Raw genomic sequence first — 8,651 nt, 5'->3', positions numbered from 1 at the left:
TGAAAGAAAAGAAAACAATATTTAAACTTTTGCCTCAGCACTAACACTAACAGATTACATGCAGTTTCTTAACATTAACACCCCAGTTTCCATTAAACATCACTTTAACCATGCTCTCATGCGCTCACACAGACAGGCCAAGGCAACATTTGCATTTACAAAGCAATTTTTCTTCTGTAGAGGACATTTGTTCAGAACCTTTTTCCAAAGCCTGCCTCGATGACAACTTTCATGACCTTTCTGAGTGATTTCCATAGCCTTCTCCTTGTAACTGTTGTCATGGCACCCTGGGAGAGCGCACAGTCAGTTCCAGCCCCCTCGACCCGGGTTCGCGACATGAGTGAATTAACAAATAATTCTTATTCACTTAACAAAAACTTTGGGCATGCAATGAGATGCAGACACCAGATTTCTAAGTAAAAACGTTAACAAACGATTTATTAATAACAAGAGGAAAAGATGAATATATGAAGTAATAACAGAACAACGATCTTGCAATCTACCTGATCCCAAAACTCACCCTCCACCCAGACGCACACAAGACAGACACATATGGTGTAAATGGGGGTGGGGGTGGGGGGGGGGGGGGTTTAAATTGAAAAAGGGACTAATAGTTGTGAGATCGTTATTTGCTGCCGACGTAGCTCTTTGTAGCCAGCGATCTCCTAATCATGTATCCAATCAGAAATGTACCTCTCCTCCTAAAAGAATGAAATGTCAGAACAGGGATGTTTCATTATGAGGAATGCGAGACACATAACACCCACACATACATGTCTAAACTACCCCCAATACAATCCCCTGCTCAGTTTCGTCATTAAAAACAACTTAATCTTTAAGCATCTGACAAAGTATTGCAAACATATTATCACTTGCAGAAAATATATATATATAGTATATATATTTATATTTACAATATTTATTTACAACACATGATTGTGATACTGATTCTGACAGTATCCTCTTGCATCCTGGGTTTTAAATGTCACTGTAAATGCCAGTAGGTGGCAGTTGTCCGAAGCGTCTGTGGCGGGTGCGCAGATTGGCTGCCCAACATGGCCATCAACTTCCCAGACTCACCTTGGCATTCTGTGCATCGTAACAGGGTGGCATGTCCCTGTAACATGTTCTTTTTTTTAAAAATAATTTTTATTAAGGTTTTCACAAAATGTAAACAACAAAACAATATTAACAAACCAACCATGGTAAAAACCCAAGAGCAACACCCACCCAACTACAAAAGCAACTGCAAACAAAGAAAAAAAAAAGCAAACAACAAAAGGGAAAGAGATAACACCCGCCACATCCCACAAACCCATGTACACAGTTCTCCCTCCCACCGAACTAAACCCCCCTCCCCCCTCTCTCCCCCTTCCCCCCCTCCCCCTCCCCCCTCCCCCCTTCCCCCTTCCCCCCTTCCCCCTTCCCCCTCCCCCCTCCCCCTTTCACCCCCCTCCCCCTTTCACCCCCCCTGGGTTGCTGCTGCTGCCGGCCTATTTCCCTACCGTTCCGCCAGGAAGTCCAGGAAAGGCTGCCACCACCCCTGTAACATGCTCAACATGCATTGCTCCTCAGTTTCCAACTGAGCAGTCTTTGTGATTGATGCACAATCAATTGTACAAAGACTAAGGTTGGATACAACTGTGGCTTTATTGCAGTAAGATGTGTGGCCTCCCACAGCAGCTGGTGAAATGGCTGATGAATAGAGGACACGCTTCTCCTACTGGGCGGAGCCAGCAGGCAGGGGCTACTGGTGAACCTGTAGTACAGGTCCTACCATACATCACCTAACACAGGTGTAACAGTGGTTTATCACATTCATCCCCTGTTAAAAATGAGTCTGGCGGGGGTGGTGGAGAACTATATACAGTAGTGAATTATGTACAGTGTTTTATCAGGGGGGGAAAAAAATGTCCTTTGAAAGTCCGGTGCCAGTTAGAGGTTCAACCGGTCTGGTACCATGACGTTCCGCTGGAAGCAACATAGTGGTGGCGGCAATGTCAATGCGGGTGATGTCGATACTGGCCTGATGTGGGATGACTCCGGGAATGTGCCGAAATTCTCTTCATCCTCTGGCGTGGGCAGGGGAAGGAGGGATGGTCCTGGTTAATGTTGTGAGCGCCGGGGGAGGGGAGGGTGGCGCCGGGCCGGAGAAGTGTGTATGGGTGGAACCTGCTGGTGCCAGATCCCTGAGGGAGACAGTATCTTGGCGGCCGTCGGGGTACGCCACATAGGCATACTGGGGGTTGGCATGGAGCAAGTACACCCTATCCGTGAACGGGTCCACCTTGTGGAGTCGGACGTGTCTACGGAGCAGGACTGGTCCTGGAGCTGCGAGCCAAGTCGGGAGTGACACCCCGGATGTAGACTTCCTGGGGAAGGCAAAAAGACGTTCATGGCATGGGGTATGTTATTCGTAGCGGTGCACAGTAGTGACCGGATGGAGTGTAGTGCTCCTGCCAGCGAGAGGCTGGGAGATTTCTGGACCGTAGGGCCAGCTGGACGGCCCTCCATACCGTCCAGTTCTCCCTCTCTACCTGCCCGTTTCCCCAGGGATTATAGCTGGTCATCCTGCTGGAGGCGATACCCCTGCTGAGCAGGAACTGACGCAGCTCATCACTCATGAATGAGGATCCCCTGTCACTGTGGATGTAGATGGGGAAACCGAACAGAGCAAAGATTGTGTTTAGGGCTTTGATGACGGTGGCAGACGTCATATCGGGGCATGGGATGGCGAAGCGGAATCTGGAGTACTCATCGACCACACTGAGAATATACGTGTTTCGGTCGGTGGAGGGGAGGGGCCCTTTGAAATCCACGCTGAGGCGCTCAAAGGGGCGGGAGACCTTCACCAGGCGCGCAAGGTCCGGCCGGTAGAAGTGCAGCTTGCACTCCGCACAGACCTGGCAGTCCCTGGTGACTGTCCGTATATCCTCGACGGAGTAGGGCAGATTGTGAGCCTTGACAAGATGGTACAATCGTGTGACCTCCGGGTGACAAAGGCTGTCGTGTAGGGCTCGGAGTCGGTCTACTTGTGCGCTGGCACATGTACCTCGGGATAGGGCATCTGGGGGCTCGTTGAGTTTGCCGGGACGATACAAAATCTCGTAATTATAGGTGGAGAGCTCGATTCTCCACCGCAAGATTTTATCGTTTTTGATCTTGCCCCGCTGCATGTTGTTAAACATGAAGGCTACCGACCGTTGGTCAGTGAGGAGAGTGAGTCTCCTGTCGGCCAGGTAATGCCTCCAATGCCGCACAGCTTCAACAATAGCTTGGTCTCTTTTTTGACGGACGAGTGCTGAATTTCTGAGGATGCGGGAAAAGAATGCCACGGGTCTGCCTGCCTGATTCAGCGTGGTGGCAAGTGAGACGTCTGATGCGTTGCTTTCTACTTGGAAGGGCAGTGTCTCGTCTACTGTGTGCATCCTGGCCTTGGCTATATCAGCTCTGATATGGGCGAAGGCCTATTGTGCCTCGGCCGTAAGGGGAATGTGGATCGACTGAATGAGTGAGCGGGCCTTGTCCGCATAGTTTGGGACCCACTGGGTGTAGTCAGTGGCGGACTGGGTCTAAAAATATTGGTTGCCAGGAGACAAAGGGGGCCCACCCACAACTACAATGCTATCATTTAATTTTCATAACGAATAAATAAAATTTTCAAAAAATACATATGGAAAAAAGGGTACAATTAAAATTTTTGTGGAAAAAATGTGTATTTCTTAGTAATTACAGTGTACATGTACTGTACATATTACTGGTAGTAGATACCAAATGTAAATACAGAATGTTATAATTGAATTTTTAATTAAAAAAATAAATTTAAGTAATCGGTTGATATTTTTAAATAGTTTACTGCACAATTTACACATTAACAGATAGTTCAAAAGCACAATAGAGCATTGCATGCAGTCCACTATATTAAGAGCAATCGTTTATGTTCGCTAGATGATTGTGCGAATCTGCCAATAATTGCTTCTGCATCCAATTCATCTAACAATTCCTTTTCAATGGATAGCAACATGTATGATTCCAAATTCTCCTCAGACAGTGAATTTCTTAACCTTGTCTTCATGATCTTTAGCTTTGAAAATGTCCTCTTACATTGGACTTGAGTAACTGATAGTGTGCAGATGACTTTATAAAGTTCATAAAGGTTATCATATGCCTTGTCATGAAGTCTGTTGGATGCCAGAATTTTTAGTACACACGATGGGCAAGTGCTGCAAATTTTACAATTGTTGCAGCAACTGGAATCCATATTCTCACCATCATTAAGCAATAGCTTTAATACATCAAAGTTCGAAGCAAAAGAAAACAATTCCAATATTACTTGATCTTTGCTGATTTGTGGAAACAGCTTAATAATACCTTCCAATGCTTCATCTTCAAGGCCCTTCTCTGCAATAGTTTTAAACTTTGCTGGGTCCAAGCAGGACAAATCTTTATACAACTGTTTGTGTTGTACAAAGCGTGATTCTAGTGACTGGACAATGCGATCCATTATTAGGTTAAACACATTTACTCGAAAATCAGCTAGAGAATCTGAAGAATTTCTTTCATCATCAATAAGCTCATCTGCCATTCTTTTCTTCTTCCTCTGCCTCTTAACTGGCAATGCTGTTTCCAACGCAACAATTTCCAATGTTTAATTTTCATCCATATTCATCTGTGAAATCCTGTCATTACATTTATTTACAAATTCCAAAGCCTTACTGTGAACGTTATCAAATGTTCTTGTCTGTTCCTTCACTCTGTTGTAGCTGAATCTACCAAACTCCATGCAGTAAACATATCTAAACCACTTGTCTGTAGATAATTTGATAACGGGGTTGTAGTTTCAAATATATACAAGTAAGTAAATGCTGTCAATATGGTTTCAAACTTTAGAAGACTTTGAAGTAAAACATTTGCTTCATGTTTTGTTTTTGCATCAAACTTTTCTGAATCTTGTATCATTGATAAGCATGTCAATAGATTTACGAAAGTACTGGCAGCGGCATCATCAAAACGTCCAAATATAGTTGTTGCTGCATTGGATTTTCCTGACCATCTGGTCTCACCAATTAGATTTAATTGTTTCATTTTTTCTTGTCCTAGATGTTTTCCAACAACTTCTATCCATACAGCCATTCTCTTGTATGATACTTTCACAAAAGTTGCTATATTCTGGAGCAAATTGAAAAAAGAAACTGCAGGCACACAACATTTTGTTGTTTCAGTTATCACCAAATTCAAGACATGGGCATAGCACCATATATGAACATGTTGATCAGCCACATCAGCAATTTTACTTTGTAAACCATTATACTGGCCATGGTAGCTTGCAGCGCCATCTGTGCTATCAGATAAACATTTTTGGGGGTCAATTTTAAGATACTGTAATGTTTCAATCAATAGATCAAAAAGTCCCTGTCCTGTACCATCATTACTTGGCACAACTGAAAGTAGTCGCTCACAGATAATACCTTTAAGCACATACCGAATAATAATGCTAAACTGATCGATGATTGAATTATCTTGTGTTGAATCAACCTGAATAGAATAATATTTTGCTTGAGAAACTTAATGACTAATTCTTTCTTGTATCATATTCTTCATAATTTTGATTAACATGTTTATAGTTGTTTTACTCATGTATGTAACAAGTCCACCACGGCCTTTACTTTGAGCCTTTTCTTGTTGCTCTAATCGTTTGATTTTTTTGTTTAGACTTGTTTTGCACTGCAGAAACGTGAGGTGCCATGATGGGGTTATATTTTGCCATCAACTGCACTGTAGCTAAAAAATTGCCATGATTCAGAACCTCATTATCTAGAGTGTAGGCCGATTCATTTCTGTGTCCTCGAAAAGGAAGTGCTTGCTTGCCTAACATCTTTATGATGTCTATAATCCTCATGACAATATTTCTCTGCTTCAATACTTCTTCTTTCCTTTTAATTAGTGATGCTGCAAAAAATTTATCTAAGGTGCCATCATTAACCACACTGATATATTGCTGAGCATTTCTGACATGTGTTGTTGTCGATTCATGTAAGTCAAGCTCTGGCTAATACGCCTGTAGTCACTAAAGCCACGTACAAAGGGTGATGGATTACAAGTGTTGGGAAACTCAAAGTCTAAGCAGTATGAACAATATAAGCATCTATTTTCTTTGTTATATGTTAGCCATTTTCTTGGGACTGAGTCACTCATAATTTTCCTCTCATACAAACGAGCATCAAATGGCAGATCATCAAGTGGCTGAAGTGGATGTTAGAGCAAAAAACTGTTTTAGCTTTGCTCGTGATGGATATTGGAAGATTCTAGTAATTGATCTTTCATTTTCTTGAGTAGGTTCATTTACAGGATGTGCTTCAGAAACCAAGTCATTTATGCTTGAAGGAATATCTGATTCCCTGTCACTAGTTGAAGCAAGCTATGTGTTCAGATGTTGCAACTACAGGCAGTACAGATACCAGAACAAGGAAGCCAGAAGAAATGTTGGGCCTGGATTGATTAGTAATGGATGCACTTGTATTTGTCTCTACATTCAAAGTAGCTCTTCTCTGTTCTTGTAACTCGCATGTCATTGCATCATCACCATGAGCATTGTTTCTTGCTTCTTGATTATTTGTTGCAGAACTGTATATTGATGTGGATTGTGCTTGTGGTATTATAAACTCTGTAATAGGCCTGCGTCGCTTGGCTGATTCCTTCCTTTCTGCTTCTTTTTGTTCTTTGCGTTTTAGTGACCCAGATTTCTGCTTTTTCTTTTCCATGCTGGTAGGGGTAATATTCCTGAAATAAAAACTTAATTAAAAATAGCCCACATTGGGAAAAATGAATATTGATGATTGCAATAATAACTTGAAGGAACGCCAGATAAACCCCTACTTGATAAAAAATATAAAATAACTTACTTACACTTCAATAGGCTATGTTCATTAGTCAATACTACTGTGGCCTATGCAGCTTCAGAAGAGGAGACAATCCACTGTCCAGTGTTCACACCAGCAAGCAACTGAGACAACTGTTGAAACTTAGAAGTTTGGTCCGACCATAGTAAGACATTAAGAATGGTCCCACAACCAAAGTTAACATGTCCAGTTTGATACCAGTGTAGTGTTACAAGTCGCAACCCTTTGAGTTTACTGATCATGGCTTATCACTTCAATTTCTTTGACCTCATGATTCACGATCAAAGGTACCGCTTCTCCTTTTCGGTGACCTCACGACCCTATGTACTGCTTGATATCCTTTCAAGTTGCCGATCATCTCAAATCACGAATTGTAACTTTATCTTTAAATTCACACACTCTTGCTGAAAACATGGAATTTCCTTAATAATGCCCGACCCGGGCCCCCCTATTCCACATCCTTCCACTACCTCCCCTGCTTCGTTCCGTTTCATGCACTGCTTATTTGTGTCCTGTTCTCTTTTTTTTCTTATTCCTTTTTATTACTAAAACAGTTGTCTGTGTTTGTTTCTTTATTGCATTTTTATTTGATATAGGGGGCCCACTTCATCAGGGGCCCACTTGCCATTGGGCAAGCTGACACCCTGGCCAGTCCGCCACTGGGTGTAGTAGGAGAAGAACCCCAGGCAGCGTTTGAGGGCCTTGGGGCAGTGGGGGAGGGGAAGCTCCATGAGGGGGCGCATGCGGTTGGGATCGTGCCCCAGAACTCCGTTCTGGACCACATAGCCGAGGATGGCTAAGCAAGTTGTGCTGAACACGCACTTCTCCTTGTTGTAGGTGAGGTTGAGGAGAGTGGCAGTGTGGAGGAATTTGGCAAGGTCGGCGTCGTGGTCCTGCTGATCGTGGCTGCAGATGGTGACGTTGTCTAGGTATGGGAAGGTGGCCCGCAAACCGTACCGGTCGATCATTCGGTCCATCTCCCTTTGGAAGACCGAGACCCCGTTAGTGACGCCAAAGGGAACCCTGAGGAAGTGATAGAGACAACCGTCCGCCTCGCAAGCAATGTATGGACGGTCCGATTTACGAATGGGGAGCTGGTGGTAGGCGGATTTGAGGTCTATCGTTGAGAAGACCCGGTACTGTGCAATCTGATTGACCATATCAGATATGCGTGGGAGGGGGTACGCGTCAAGCTACATGTACCGATTGATGGTCTGGCTGTAGTCCACGACCATTCTGTATTTCTCCCCAGTTTCAAACGACTACCACTTGGGCTCTCCAGGAGCTGTTGCTGGCCTCGATGATGCCTTCCCGAAGCAACCGCTGGACCTCGGACCTGATGAAGGTCTTGTCCTGGGTGCTGTACCTTCTGCTCCTGGTGGCAACGGGTTTGCACTCCGGAGTTAGATTGACAAAGAGGGAGGGGGGGGTCGACCTTTAGGGTCACAAGGCCGCACACAGCGAGGGGTGGTAGGGGCCCGCTAAATTCGAGGGTAAGGCTCTGGGGATTGCACTGGAAGTCCAGGCCTAGTAATAGTGCAGACGTAGCGGCGGAAGCCGCTGAATTCTATGCCCTGGACCGCGAGTGTGACCCCAGATCGCAACGGAATGGGATCCGGAGGCCAGGGAGATTCTTTGATTGGCGGGGTGGACCGCGAGGGAGCAGCGCCTTACCGTATGCGGGTGGATGAAGCTTTTGGTGCTCCCGGAATCCAGTAGGCAAGAGGTTACGTGACCGTTTATTCTCACACT

Source organism: Scyliorhinus canicula, chromosome 17 (assembly GCF_902713615.1).
Source record: "Scyliorhinus canicula chromosome 17, sScyCan1.1, whole genome shotgun sequence".
NCBI lineage: Eukaryota > Metazoa > Chordata > Chondrichthyes > Carcharhiniformes > Scyliorhinidae > Scyliorhinus > Scyliorhinus canicula.
This window is presented reverse-complemented; position numbering follows the sequence as displayed.